The 15,481-nt window shown below is 43.2% G+C and overlaps 1 long non-coding RNA gene across 1 annotated transcript in view; it reads left to right on the top strand.

The window, feature by feature from the left end:
- Positions 1-3,195: 3,195 nt before the first annotated feature.
- LOC135281622 (uncharacterized) overlaps positions 3,196-15,481 on the top strand; it is a 32,369-nt gene continuing 20,083 nt past the window's right edge. Inside the window, exons 1-2 of the long non-coding RNA XR_010348218.1 lie at positions 3,196-3,622; positions 4,767-4,939. This is a non-coding gene — a long non-coding RNA (uncharacterized LOC135281622). The remainder of the gene's footprint in view (positions 3,623-4,766; positions 4,940-15,481) is intronic.

Genomic DNA, 15,481 nt, shown 5'->3' with positions numbered 1-15,481 from the left:
CCAAAGAAAGCTCTTAAACCAATCCCAGCTTCCAGGCTAGAACAGCTTTAGGAGGTACACCAGACCAGGCTGTGCTCCTGGAGCCGACCATGAGCCCGGGCTGGAGCTCCCCAGAGCCAGGCACCGTGGCTGAGCACCCCAAAACCCTCCTGCTCTGTGCCCCAGGGCTGGTTAAGCCTGGGCTCTGGTGGTTTGGCCAGTCAGCCCTTTCCTCACCTCTAAACGGGGCCTCAAAGAAAGGGAGGAGTGGGAGCTAGCACCCTTTTATAGTGTGAGTAATGGCTCAGCAATACCTTCCCCCGGGGCAAGGTATGCTCCACACACCGTGATTTCAAAAGAAGTTAGGAAAAAAAAGCAAAGAAGGAATGAGGAACTAACTCAACACACCCTGTAGGCAGGTTCTGGCTTCGCAGGGAGAATTAGAGTGCAAACTTCCAAACTGTGCTTTAACGTGTTATAAACAGCTTTTTCTTTTGCCCCTTCCCCAACCTGAATCCCAGGTTTTTTTTACAGAGTAATGCTCTACCTTGACAGGATGAGAGAGATGTTGTATATGTGTAGCTAGAGATACTTTATCACCCATTTCCATTAATAGCTATTAAGAATAGGGATAGAAATGATAATCTCCCTCTGTTGCATCCTCTGCCATCTTCAGGAATCCTGTTACTTAATGTTTGAAACATCCTTTGGAGGATAGATGGATGTAGTCGCCCCCCACTCATTCCTGGCTCTGGAAGCAGCAGCACACCCCGAGCTCTGCTCACCACAAGCTCTGGATTTGGCTACAGAGCTCCAGGCATTTGCTGAAGGGCTTTGCTGGGCTGGTGTGCTTGATATCTTGCAGGATAGGGAAGGAAGGCAGGGGGAGATTAAGGATTTTATCATGTTCCCAGGAAAGTTCAGTGCAGAGTTTCATTGATCTGTGTGGAAAAGAAGCTGACCCTCATCGTTTGCACAGCTGGGAAAGAAGCCTGGGAGATCCCAGTGTCCTGTCCTTTCCTCTAACCATTAGGCTACACTTGGAGAAATATGGGACATGGGGGAATTTACACTGTCATCCAGCCATGAAGGTTGCTCCAAAAAGAAGCAATATTCTTATATAATAAGAAGCATAAATCTATAATAATTGCATAATAATGTATATTATCAGTGCATCAGAGTAAGTGCCAGGCTGAACACAGTGCCTTTCAGCATACCTTGGCAGTTTTACTGAAACAGCAGATAAGTGGAGATTGATAGAACCTTGTCAGAAGTGTGGATGCTTTTTCCCCCTGCAATACCTGCACTTAGCTGAAATTCCATATGTGATTACATTTTACTTGGGTATGTCTCCCACAGCAGTGGCATGAGGCCTATTAGGAAATAACTTCAAACTTACTGAAATTCAAAGCATTTGCAGTACGTCAGTGACCTCAAACAGCTCTGGTTAATTGCTGGAGTGGCACTGCCTTCACGTCTCAAAGAGCATTAGCTGATATTAGCTAGAATGTGAAGATAGAAGATGAAACATTTTAGGCTGGAACATCTCTTGTTAAGACTCTTGCAGATGCAGTCAGACTAGGTAGCTCAGCATGCCCTGGTTTTCTCAAAACTCTTTGATAAAATTATAATAATAATTGTAGTATATTAGTTAGTCCTTAGGGATAGCTCCATTTTCCATGCATGTAACCTTTACTGCTTTGGGATGCAAGCTATTTGTCTTGGCAGCCTGAAACAGCCCATAACTTCACCATGATAACCATTTTTAGTTTGGCCTGTAGATGTATTTCTTTTTTCTTTTTCAAATCCATCTGTCCTGAGAAGTCAAATTCCTGATTTTATCTTGAACCACCCACCCTCTTCACTTACAAAGAAGACCTTGGAACAAACCCTCAGCCTCTTCCCTTGCTTTTTGGTTTTTCCCTTGCCTCATTCTCAAAGAGATTCGTGTTTCTGTTTCACTGTGTCTGGGTTAAATACTTCTGTCCCTGGAATTTCTCTGAGGTTCTGTATTTATTACCTTGCAATAACAGCAATAACAGCCAAAACACTTTTGTTGAATTTACAAGTTTTAAGAACAAGAAAAACAACCCAGAAATCATTTTCCTGCCTTAGCAAAGCTGTTGATGATGGGTGCATGCATGAGAAAACAAACCAGCTCTTCCCCCATCCTTTTCTATTTTTCTCAGAGGCAAAACCAGCAAAAACATCTCTGCTAGAAAAATCATTGAGACTCGTTGGCAGTGGTTTGCCATTCAGCAGGTTCATTCAGGCTGTTTTCATGGGTGATTCTTTTTTCAGATGTCCAGCATCCAAATATAGCAGATGTGGATGTTTTCTGTCTTCGAAAAGAGAAAAATAGTCATTTTGATGAAGACAGTGGGACTGATGCAAAACACAGAGTGAGACCCGGTGCCTGGTGAGAGCCTTGAGCTGCTTTTCATCTCCACATCGTCATGGAGGCAGCTGTGAGGAGTCTGTAACTAATTTATAGCAGAACATGGGGCTATTCCATGTTGCCATAGGTTCAAGTTCAGCCCAGAATCTGCATGGGGTAGGAGGGACATAGGTCTGTTTTTGCCCTGTTCTTTCAGCCTTTGCACCACGTGTTCTCATCAGCTGCCCAAGTGCAACTAGATCTGAGCAAACTCAGCCATAGGGGAAAGAATTATGCTGAGGAATTGTCTTAGGAGTGCTGTGAAAGTGGCAGCAATTTGAGAGACACTGGGAAAAACGCCTCTGGTAAAACATGTACTTCTTCACCAGTATTTTAGGCGTAGGCACAAAATGATGTTGAGTGTTTCTTGCTTCCCACAAAGTGCAAAGCTGTTCCTTTAGGTTCATCCCAAATCCTCTGAGTGACTAATTCCCTCTCAGAGTTAGCAGGGAAGACACGCTGGCTTGTTACACAGACTTAGCAGGGATTACTTGGTTTATCACCATCAGTTTCCCTACAATCCAGAGCCACTCTTATTCCCAGCCAGATGTTCAGGGGTGGGCCCAGCATCTGGGCAGTGCCTCACCAGACCCTCTGGGTCCTCACTGACAAATACCTGCAAAAATGCTTTTAATCTGTTTGGTTTGGCTTGTCACAAGACCACAGGGAGCAGCCTCACAGGCTGGATTCAGTCACTTGGGCTCCCACTTGGCCATCCCTGCTGGGCAGTCAGGGACTTTTTTGGGGTTTGAATCCTTCTCCTTCAAGGATTCATGGAATCACCCATTTTGCTGACAATTGAGGTTGTTCAGCAAACTCTGCTGCCTCTTGGGAACCAATGTGTAGATATTATTCAATAGCATTCAGGGTCTTACCTCTGATTAGGAACAGATGAATATTACAATAATTTATGTTAATATATTAGTATTACTAGATGTTATATTTTATTGTCTCAATATATGCATATTAATGAGTTAATGGCAATTTCTAGCTAATTAACATCAAGCTTCTTTGATTATGTTCTTTGCTCAGTTGACCACTTTACAGCTGCTGGCAGTTAGGTGTGATAAAAGCCTTGCGGGATCAAAACTTTTTAATTTTTAAAATTGTAATTACTATTGCTTTCAACATCCCCATCTGAAGAGCATTGGACTGATCTCTCCTGGAAGAACTGGAAGCTGTCTTGTGTCACTTGAAGGTTACTGGGTGAGTACAAACACACCACATTTATTTAAATCTGTCATTTCCTTTCCCCTTGGTTACTCCTAATTCAACACCATAAAGGCTTTGTCTCCTTGATGATGTCAAGAAAAAGTCTTTGTTTCAGCCTGCTCTGCCAACCCAGTGACATAACCCGAGCGGCCAGATATCTCTCTCCTCATACACAGGTGTCATTCCTCTGGATCTTTCCAGTTCTACTGCTAAAGTGTATCCCATTTATTCTGGTTATCTAGAAATCCTCCCTTCCCCTCCAGCCCAATCCACTTTTCATCCCAACCATCTGGAAGACTGCTGTTAGGCAATGCTATCTTGGTCTAATTTGCAAGAAATAATTGATTTATTACTGTTACATACCTTCCCTGATTTTCCTGGACATGGCAGAAATAACAGACTGTCCTGGTCTTAAAGAACTTCATATAAATTGCATTCACACACAACATTTCTGGGCGATAAGGGGACCTGAGCTCAAAGGAAGCCGCATCATATCTCAACCCTCTGGAGTTTTGAGAGGTTTATTTTAATAATATCCTGACTTTAGCATACACAATCCACGGTATTTGCCAAGCTTAAAACAACAGCCACAGGAGGATCCTGTCGTACGTTTTGCAACCGGTTCTCACATCAGCAGAGTGCTGATCCTGCATGGAATTCATTCCACATTTTATTCATTATCTGAATGAGTTATCAAGACAGCTCTCTGCCTGGCTGGAGGTACCAACATAGTGCAGACAGATTTTTTCCCACAGAACTCTCTGAAGCAATACTGTCAGCATGGCTATATTTAATGGGCTCTACCCATGCAGTCAATCTCTCAGTGCAGAAGAAATAGTTTACAATCTCTGAAACCCTACACTCCTCTCTGCCACGGAGCAGGAAAAAGTAACATCTACCGTCATTCCTTTTGCATGTCGCTGGGTCCAGGGGGAAGGGAAGGCTAATAAGACAATGAGGACATTGAAAACAATATTTTGAGAGGCAGAGAAAGGCAAAAAAAAAAAAAAATCAGTAGTCAGCATCTGCAAGCAATCTTTAAGCACAGCTAAAGGCTGCCTTTAAATTCACATATGTCATGCCATTCTTACCTTTTCTTTAGGCTTAGTTTAGAAATAACCTGTGATCTTCTTTCTAGCATTGCTGTTGCTGAGTGAAGAGTAAGGACAAAGACTGCTGCATGCAAAGAGGTTTCCCCCAAGTTAAATGCCACTAGGCAGAAAATAACTGACATTTTGGGAAGATAACACAGGGCAGCATTATGTGCTGTAGCCCTGCAGAATGCCTGACAGAGCTGCCACACACATTCAGGTAAAGGTCATTTGTCCAAAAGTGATTTCTGTGAAATAAAATTGCCTGTTTGACAGTTTTAAAAAGAAGTCCGGTTCATGAATATGAGAGAAATGTCACTACATGCTGATCAGGAGTAAGTGGCAGAGTAATGGTGTGACCTTCCTTTCACATCTGAACTAAATCTCCTGGGATGTGGAAGAGGGGTTGGTGAGTGATGTCTGTGAAACCTGGGCCAGGGAATGGCTCCACGGGACACATGGCATGAGCACCGTGGAGGGAGAACAGTCATTTTAGTGAGGTTTGACAGGATTTACCTTCAGAACAATGACTCTGCTGAAAAATAGAATGACCAGATGAGACAACACAGCTGGATGGCAGTGACAAGTGGGATGGAGAGCACTTTCCCTGGGAATGAGCAGTGGCACAGCCGTGTTGGGCAGCTCATGATGACTGGAAATGCAACTCAGCCGTGGCAGGAGGAAGGCCAGAAGCTTATATAAGCCATCTATCTCTGCAAGTCCAAAACCTTATTTCAGGGTTTTATTGTAAGTGCTACAGAGTTGGGAAGTATAAAGGTTTTGAAATACAATCATTGAAAGGCTACCTTACAGCTCAAAGCTTTAGGACTGATGTTCATCACTTTTTCCCGTGCTGCATGTGGTGTGTGTGTAGATCCCTTTTTAAAGTCATAAACTACATCAATTGTGATTGTCCAGGTCAAAATTTCCCCCTCTACAAGGCATAGGGATAAAGTTGACTGCTCTTATGACACAGTTTAATTCTTAACTCTTCAGTCAGACAGGAAAAGATCCAGAGTCTTCTTGCCCACTATGTCCTCCTCCTCCCCCCTTTATGAAAAAAATACCAAATGTGCAAGTTATAAATAACACAAGTTATCTAACATTTCACCATATAAGGAATGAGCAGAAGTGGAAATGCTGATTTCTTTTTTGCCTTTAGCATTCAAATGAAATGGACAATGTGGCAAACTGACTATTTCCAGTGAAAATGGTTTGTGGGTACTTCTGGTGTTCTTGTGTTCTGCTTTGAGCTTTGCTGGCCCCTTTGCTGATGATTCAACAGCCAGGAATCAGAAGTTTGACATTATATTCCTAAAGCATAATGGTCTCTGACCAGTTTGAAAGGAAGGGGCTCCCTGCTCTTGTGTTCCATCCCGTGTGTGGGAGCACACAGGAAAGGACTGTTTGTAAAAGCTTATGGGATCTGTAGGTACTTGTCAGAGACTGTCATGAGCTCAGTAACTCCACTGCTGCCTTTAGCCAGAGAAGGGATATTTTGAGGGCAAGTACAGGCAGTTAGATCTGTTGTCATATAGATTAATCTTGGGGTAAGGTTTGAAGCTAATCTGGAGCTAACACTGGAGTCTGAAGGAACTAGTTGGTTTAAACCATTTTTTTCCCTTATTAAATTATAGGTGTCCTTCCAGACCCCTTTTTCCCCATGACCAGGAGCTGATTTGGTTCTGGGAAGCAGATCCCTTCCCTCTGTGCTTCTCCTCTGGAGCTCGAACTGGACTCCAGTTAATTCATACGGAATTGAAAAAGGGATGAAGATATGAAGCTGTTCTGAGCCTCTCTCTCTCATACAGGGAGATATCAGCTGCTGAAAAGCAGTTTTGTATCCCCTGGTAACACCAGGCTCAAGGAACATTTCACAAATAAGGAATCTAGCTACCTGGTTATTAACAGCCCAGTGCTTACTTAGAGTTATCTCCTCCTCTATTTGCCCAAAACCAGGTATGGAAACATTCATGCTAAAAAACAAAAATAATGGGAAAATGCACTGATTTGGGAAACAAAGTGAGTTAAAGCAATGAACCACAGTACGTGTTTTTTTATACATGTACAGCAGCATAAGGAAACTGTGGGAAGCTAATTTGCAAGCCTGTTTACTGAATACCTGGAACAACTCCCATTTCCCATTTAAATTAGCTACAGGAAGCCAAGTGTCTAATTTGCTTCTCCAGTACCTGCTTATTCCACTCATTTATGTCCTTAGCCTCATGCATTTAGTAGACCATCTCTCCTGGCATTTCAGATGTTTATTGCTGCATCTATACTCTGTGGAAGCCTTTCCAGGGAGAAATAAATGCAGCCTGCTAGCAGACGGGGTTGGCTCTGTACCTGCCTTGCACTTCACAGGCACAAACAGCTATTTGCAGTCAGGAGAACAGCAGGTCAGGGTTATAACATCCAAAATCCCTGGGCCAAAAACAGTATGCAGCTCTTGCAAAGGCGTGGACTGAGGGGCAGCCTCCTATTTGTGGTCAGTGCTAAACCTGTTTCATTTCCAGAGAGCTCTGGCTGCCCAGTGTTAAAGCTGAAGATACCCAGGCAGGGAAATAATGGGATTTAAAGTATTCTCTTCCCCTCACAACAGCACCTCAAAGCTGCTTTCCAACCCCACCTGCTCAGGGCTAACTCAGGCTGTGAAGAAATCCTCTTTTTGCCATCAAATTTTTTGTTTCTTTGGGAAAGGAGGGGACATGGCTGTGGGCTGTGAGAATTGCTCATGGAAAATGGTGCTGGGTTTAGTCCCTGTGCTCTGGTCTCCAGAGCCTGCGAGCTCGAAGGCTCAGCTGTGCCTCTCTAACCAATTATGGGCTGTGTTAGCACTGCAGCTTGCTTTTCCAGAGGCAGGTTTCTCAGTGGAAAAATGTGAGAAGTGTCAATAAATAGTGACAGTTCTGAGAGCACTGGGCCAAGGTTTTGTCTTGCCTATGGACACAGTTTTATAATGGTTCTTCACCATCTGTGGACTCCTCTTAACCAAAAACTGACCTGGAATATGCAGGTAATGCAGACAGTGGAGAGGAAATGCCTCTGGTTTAGCAGTTGTGAACTGGTTTACTTTCAGGAAGATTGAACTAGAATGATCTTTCAGGTCCCTTCCAACACAAACCATTTAATGATTCTGCAATTTGTAATGGCATAAAGCACATGGAGCAGCATTTTTAATGCCTTCTTCTACTGCTGATCAGTTCTGTCACCAGCCATCCTGTCCCTCTGATTTGAGTGTGACTTTTCAATAGAACAGCAAATGTCAGTTCACTCTCATATATTTTATGCATTTGTTTGTTTGCTACTGACAAAAGAAGAAAATTCCTTTATTCTTTTCTCTCCTCTGTCTCCAGAGAGGTCAGGATTTATCCCTGAATGATTACATGATCTTTTTCATGCTAATTAAATAGAAAGCAAGTAAGAACTATCGTTTATGGAGTCCTTAAGCCCAGAGGTCTTATTTTACATTTCAGAAGGAAATTGAAAACATTATTCCTTGGAGAACCGAGATATAAAAACACTGGGAAATATTCATGTAAGCGAAGCACACAGAAATATCCTTCATTTATGTTCCCATTTGTTCAAACAAAACGGTACTTTTTTAAGCAAATGATGAAAATTGAATACTTTCTTCACAGTAGGAATATCACTGGTATCAGCCTTATACCCAGAATGACCATATACCCCCCGGCCCTAGAAAACATCCTTTGCAATACAGTGCAGTCAGACTTTGTCCCAGTAGGTGAGTCTTGCTAAAGCTGTTGCAATTTGCACAGTGCTCTTCTTTAAAATAATCATTTAAAGTAGAGGTGGAAAAAAGAACTGTCATTCTTCCAGTATCAATGTTTGATTCACTGTTTTGACTCCTTTAAGCACATATCATTATGTCTTTTTCAGATGCCATACATAGTGAGTGAAATACATAACCTGTACTTAAGAACAGCATATTTTTAAATCAATGCTGAACAGTAAGAAGTTCAATGGAGTTCTAATAAAAAACCAAACCCCAAAACAAAACCCCCAACATCTAGCAACCTAGAACCTGCAGCTGCTTCTTTTGCTTCCTCAGTGGTTTAGGTTTAATTTTACAGGCTTTATTACATTACATGATCTCACCCTTTTCCTTCTCCAGGTGGATGAAAACATGGTCATTGAAATGATATTCCTGTGAGGCTGCAGAACTCAGCTTGGTGGAGGAAGAATGGGACAGAGGTGGTAAATGTTTCTAGGGCTGAATCACCTAAATTAAATTACAGCTCCTTCAGAACCTGTCTGGAGAGAACCATTTTAAAGCAAGGCTTATAGTGAGGCAGGTACTCAGCAGAAGGAAACATGGGGATCAATCAAAGTAGTGCTGAAGAAGATGAATTATGGAGATATTTTGTTTTTGATTGGCTTTGGACAAAGTTATGGGTAAAATCTCCCTCCTACCCAAGGCCTTAATGGACATAAATAAACAAGAGATTCTGGGGAAGGTGGGTGGGGAAGGCAGCACCCCCCAGGAAAGCCCCACAAAATGGCCAAAGCCATTTGTCTTGGTGAGGCTCATTAGGGAAGGCTGGGAAGTTCCTTTCTCCATGGAGGCTCTCAGTGAGCTTTGGGGTGTCAGTGACCCATATCAGCCACTGCAGAGCAAACTGAGGGTGTTTTCAGCACTGAAACACAGGCAAATCTAAGCCATTACTGCAATATCCCACAGAGTCTGGAAAGCTTGACTGTGTGAACGTCCTTCCTGCAAATGTGGGAAATGCTCAGCCATACTATCCTCCATGGCACCTTCTTGAAGGATTGGGAATGTACCTATCAAAATCCCTTCAATTTCATGGTTTTTCACTGGCTACTGATACCAATGAAGTGCTTCAGGAATCCTTCCATGCCCAAAGCAGCTGTTTTGCACCTGGTTTTATGGGAAACTGTGAAATGAGATTTTCTCAAGATTTTTGGGGGGTTGAGTGTGGAACATAAAGAATTTAAAACAACTATATGAAGCTTTATTACTTAGTGAAAAATCATACATTCTGAAAGAATTCATTACTGGAAATCTTATGAACTATTAGGACCTCCCTTTTACTGATTTCTGATAAATATTTTTAATCAGGAAGGCTGACAGTGGTGACTAATCTTGAAAAAGTCTTTCATACCAAGAGAAAGCCACAAAAGATTTTCTTTTTGTTCATAAATAATTCTCACAGAATAAGCATGATACATGATAAGTTATAGAAAAGACTCTGCTAAGACTGCTGGAAATTCTTCCATCGAGATGGAAACTGTACTGCGAGTTGAACATTTTTATTAGTATTTGCTTTAGTTACATTTCCATTTTCAAGTAGAAAACTGATATTTTTTTGGCTGAAAGTTCTTCCCTCCTCCGGCTCCCAGTGCAAAAATGTCCAACCATTTTCTACTAAACAGGTTTTTGGCTTTCAGGTTTCCAAGAAACAAGGCAAATATATCCACCGTATCCCTTGCCTGAGCCACTTGATTTTACTACAGCACTGGGGAGGTTCACAGCTCAGCAGAACAACAGTGAGCAGTGTGTGCCAGCAGATATGCAGGAAAATCATGTCTCTGCCCCCCCAGCCTGCAGTGTGCAGCGGGGAGAGGGAGAGGAAAGGGAAAGAAGAAAGATGTGCCTAAGCAGAGATTTAGCTGGGTTTTATGAGCCCAGTCATTCTTTCCTGCAGAAGAGTTCCAGTGAGACAAAGTGCCTTGGGGTGAAGTTTGGAAGGGGATGTTGTGGGTGAGGTAGGAGGGAAGAATGGTGGAAAAATAACAGCGGAAAGGAGAGAAGGAAATGTGTGAAGGGGGAGAAAATTGATATTGAGAGGGAAAAGATCCGAAAAGGGGGGAAAATAACTCATAAGAGAGGAGAATGATGGTTGGTTGGTGGGGGGCTTGAACAGTGAGGGAGGAGCAGGACAGAAGGGACCCCACATCCAGGTCACTGCAAGTGAGGAGAGCAAAGCCTGGAGTTTCAGAGCTGAGAGGGGCAGAGGCCCAGAGACATGTGTCTCCATGGCTGCTGCTTTTCTTTGTGGGGGTCACCTGGTTCTGGCCAGGTTTCTCCAGGAAAGAAGGGAAGGTAGGAACCAGAAGGCTGTACAAGGAGTAATGGCTTTAAACTGAGAGAGGGCAGATTAGATGCCAGGAAGAAATTCTCCCATGTGAGTGTGGTGAGGCCATGGCACAGGTTGTCCAAAGAGGTGGTGGATGTCTGGAGGTGTTCAAGGCCAGTTTGGATGGGGCTTGGAGCAACCTGGTTTAGTGGAAGGTGTCCCTGCCCATGGCAGGGGTCTGGAATGGGATGATCTTTAAGGTCCCATTCAACCCAAACCATTCTGTGATGATTCTATGGCTTTTCACCCTTCCCATTTGCTGCTGGGGCAGTGCTGATTTCAGGGCTTTTGCCCCAGTGACAGATCAGCCATGGGGTGGTTGGGAGCTCTCAGTGGGGAGCAGAGCCTAGTGCATGGTGTGATTAAACTGGTAGCTGCAGAAAAAGCATTTACCCCAGTGGAAATAGATCCACAGAGATGCATTTCATTCTTCTGCTATTAAACGGGTAACAGGCAGCGCGAGCCAGGCGATCCTATTACATTTCAAAAGGTAGCTCTAAGAATTCATCTTCCCCACACTCTGCAGTCCCATATGTTGTGTGAAGGAGATGGCTTTACTGGAGCTACTATCTCCTATTGGCAAGATGGGTATATTCCAGGAAAGCTATTAAGTGAAACAGCTAAGGCTGGTGCCGGTGGTATTTTTCCTCCCCCTGAGCAAACTTTCTTTCTTATCTCTGGTTGTCTCATTTATTAGCACACATGAAAATTTTACTGATATGAATTATATAAATGCACTGGAGAGGCTGCTCAGCAGCAGCACAGAACAGGGAGGCTCAATTGTAACATCACAAAAGCACCTCATGGATGAATGAATATAACAGAACAACAGAAAATCATTAACAGTTCACAGGCCAGCTAAGAGTGCTGACCATAATTTATTCATATTTGCTTAGATTTCTCTTCTGATTCTGATGAGACATAAATTAGAAAACCTGGTCAGCCGTATCATGATCTCAGCTTTAAAAGTTGGTGGCAGAAGTGCCTTTTTTTCATAAAACCTCGCTGTGTTCAGGAGGGTCACAGGCATCTTTGGTGAATCATATCCAAGTGGTGTAAGATGTCACCACCTCTGTGGCAGCAGAAGGTAAAACCCAAGGTCAGGTACTCCCCAAACCTCCAGTGGCCTCCTTCATCAACTTGTTCATCCTGGTATGGATTGGACGCAGGAGAACAGGGAGAAAGGCAGAGATGGGAAGACACTCACATGGCATGTCCTGGACTGCTTGAAGCCTAGTGGTCAGGGCCCAGATCTTCCTCATCTCCTGGCAACACAGGGCAGCCTAGGAAGACTTTTCCAAGCAGTGATGGAGTGAGGCCTCATCCCAGGCAGGTGTTTGGACAGGGTACAGCAGGTGCTTCCTGCATACCCAGCCTGCAGGAGGGAGCAGAAATGCCAGGAATGTTCCTTGGAGCAGTGATGAGCCAAGCAACAGAAACACCTGGTTTCTGCAATCTGCCTGAAACAGTGAAAGAAGCAGCCCTGGTCTCACCAACACTACCTGAAAAGTTGTTGAATCTCTCCCCAGCTGCCCCCAGTCAGGTTCATTCAAACACCACATAGAGGCCATTAAGTTCTGTTCCTCAGCAAACATTTCTCTCTTTGGGAGGAAACAGAGCCCACCCAAGTCTGCCCAGACTCTGCTCTGTGTTTGGCCATCTGAGTCAGAGACAAGAAAAAAAATCTTTGTGTGCATGAAAGTCTTTTTTGTCTTCTCTGTGTGTGTGTGTGGGGGGGCCCTTCCCAACATTTGATGATCTTTTCTGTTTTCTTGCTGAAGTTCTCATTCCTGAGCCATGCACAGTTGATAAGCTGGGACACTTCTGAGAAGCCTCACATGGAGACAGTCACATTCACTTCCTGCAGTGTGGCCAGGCACAAGAAGAATCTGTGCAGAAAGTCTCTTGCCAGCAATAAATTTGGTTCCCTGACTGGCTAAAACCACCAACACCTCTTCCAAAAAAAAAAAAAAAAAAAAAAAAAAGAAAGAGAGAGAGAGAAAAGATGGCATGGCTCACTGAGCTCCACAAGGGAAAAAGGTGCATTTCATGTCCATGGTCATTCCTCATGTAGGAGGACAGCTATGACATTTGAGTGATAAATATGTTATTAGTTCTGAGTCATGAAGATCAAAATGCAAATCTACTTTCACTGAGTGTAGAGTGCCTTCTCAGTGTTTTTTTGTATTCACTGGACATTTCAGTTAGTTGGGTGAGACCATTGAGTAGAATATGGCTGATATTTCCGGTGAGGATGCTGCCATAAAGTATTTTCAAGTTAACAAACCTATAGTATCTTCTAACTTTCTAACTGAAATCCCTTAATGTCTGCTGAAAGAAACAAGGGATAAATGAAGTGAGATCTGAACTGAGGTACAGAGTGGATTCACGATCGCCTCCCCCTTGAGTGAGATGGTCAGAGAAGGATGTTACTGTCAGTGACACCATCCAGCTGACCTCTGCTCCTTTTTTGGAACCAAAACCAAAGCCAGAAAAAGTGAACCTGTAAGCCATTAATGCAACAGCCCTGCCATGGGCATGAACTGGGCAGAGGCAGGAGACCACGAGATGTGAGGGACAAAGAACACAAGTTGGATGGTTCACATTTTAAACAGAACACAGCAGGCAAGATTCCCAGGGAGTTCAGTGTTTGGTTGGGGGATATGAGTTCCTATGAACATAGTTGTACTTATGCTGGTGCCTAAATCAGCCTCCTTTTCATCAGCAGATTAATAACCATAGAGGAACAACCGCCTGGAGATGTTTCCAGAGCCACTTTCCAGAATGGAAGGAAAGAGTTCCCAAGAGGGTAGAGGTCAACAGCTGCCTCTGCTGTTGGGGCCAGGATGAGACCAAGGCAAGGAAGTGAGAGATGCTGCTGAGATAAATCTTGGTTGCTGAGGTTGCTTTGGTGATAACCTGGCCTGTGTTGTCCCCATTGCTGTAGGTGGCTGATGACATGCCTTGGGAGGCACAGCGAGTCATCAGCCAGGTTCTCATGGACTTTGATCCTGAGCCACGGCACAGAGGCTTGGGCTGCTCTCAGCTGCTGATCATCTTTTCAGCAAGGCAGTCCTGACCCTGACTTCCAACTCTCTTTTGAAACTAGGTCTTGAGATCTGAGATTAACATTTCCCAAGATACCTAAATGGTTTAGGGGCCTATTTTCTGGTATTAATGTATTTTAGCAAAAACAGTTGTAGATTGGTTCGTGACTAAGAAATTACCTAGCTAAATACTACAAAAGGCTGTTTGGAACTACTTCTGAATTTCCAAGGGGTTTTGGTTCCTTATTCTCTCCGTGGGATCTGTGGTTCTCCATCCCTGTGGAACAGGCAACCACCCATCTTTTCTTGATGGCTATGTAGATAAGGTCCCAAATTTTTCCCCCTTGACGTATGGGATCACGGCACAGAAGAGGCTGAGAACTACTGGTCTATATTTAAAATTTCTTATTTTGTGCCAATCCTGTTATCCTTCTCTTAATATACTGCGGTTTTGTCTTCCCAGGGGGATACTTCCTTTAAAATATTTTCTTATTTTTTTCTTATTTGCATTTTTTTTGTACTGAGATAATCTGATTGGACACAAACCTTTTTATTTTGTTTTATATAAAACTGACATTTTTAAAGAAAGATATTGCTACATTTCCTAGGACTTTATTGTATTTAGGTCTAATTGTTCTTTACTTAAAATCCATGGCTAAATTCCTGTTGACCCAATAAAAATAAATTATATCAAGAAAAATATATATTTATAGGATTATGAAAAGAATGGATTATTGCATAAGCTTTTTGTGTAAAGGAAAGACATAATTAACCAATCAAACTGGGTTTGTATGGCCTATTTATCCATTAGGTATTGTGGATGTTTCAATATATTTCCTCTCTTCATTTCTCATTCCCTGCTGAGCCAATAATATTTCCAAAAATACTTAGGCAGAGGGTGAATTCGTAGGTGTCCTACTAAGTGAGAGCTTGTCTGTATTTTTATGATCCGCTCACAGTAGGAAAGTTCACATCATTTGAAAAAAAATTAAGAAAAAAGATGCTGAAACCTATGCAATTGTTCTCCTGCAATATCTGGGGCAGAGAGCACAAATCACACCCAGAAACCTCCTGGGACAGGCAGGTGGAGGAGCAGGAAATCAAAGAGCAGCAGTGCTGTGCTGTGCCGATAATGACAATCACTCTGAGGACCTCTGACATCACCAGTCACTCCCAAACATGCAGTTAATAAATATCTGTGATGAAATTATTGCTGAGTCACTGCTCAGCAGTGTTCATCGCCTTTGGCCTCCTCAGGCAAGCAGGAGCTGATCTTGGCCATGCAGATGTTGGTCTAAACCAGTTTGCCATTAAGCAGATTGCCATAAATGAATTCCTTGTGGGAGGGTACTCGGAGACAAACTTTGGCTCCAGTGACTGCATCAGGCGTTTACTGTGTGGCTGTAGGTGCTGCCAAGCTGGTTTGCTACTGATAACCAGAGCGGGATTAGAGGCAGCTGGGAAAAAAACCTTTGGAAATGCCTAGATGGGGAGCAGATATCCATTTTCCATTGAAGAGTAATTCATTAGGACACTGATAAATTGTCTCTTTCCCACTTGTCATTCAGGCCTGTTATTGGGGTGAGGAGCTGTCAG

Source organism: Passer domesticus, chromosome 15 (assembly GCF_036417665.1).
Source record: "Passer domesticus isolate bPasDom1 chromosome 15, bPasDom1.hap1, whole genome shotgun sequence".
NCBI classification, from domain to species: Eukaryota; Metazoa; Chordata; class Aves; order Passeriformes; family Passeridae; genus Passer; species Passer domesticus.
The sequence above is the reverse complement of the archived record's forward strand: the minus strand, read 5'-3'. Positions and strand labels throughout refer to the sequence as shown.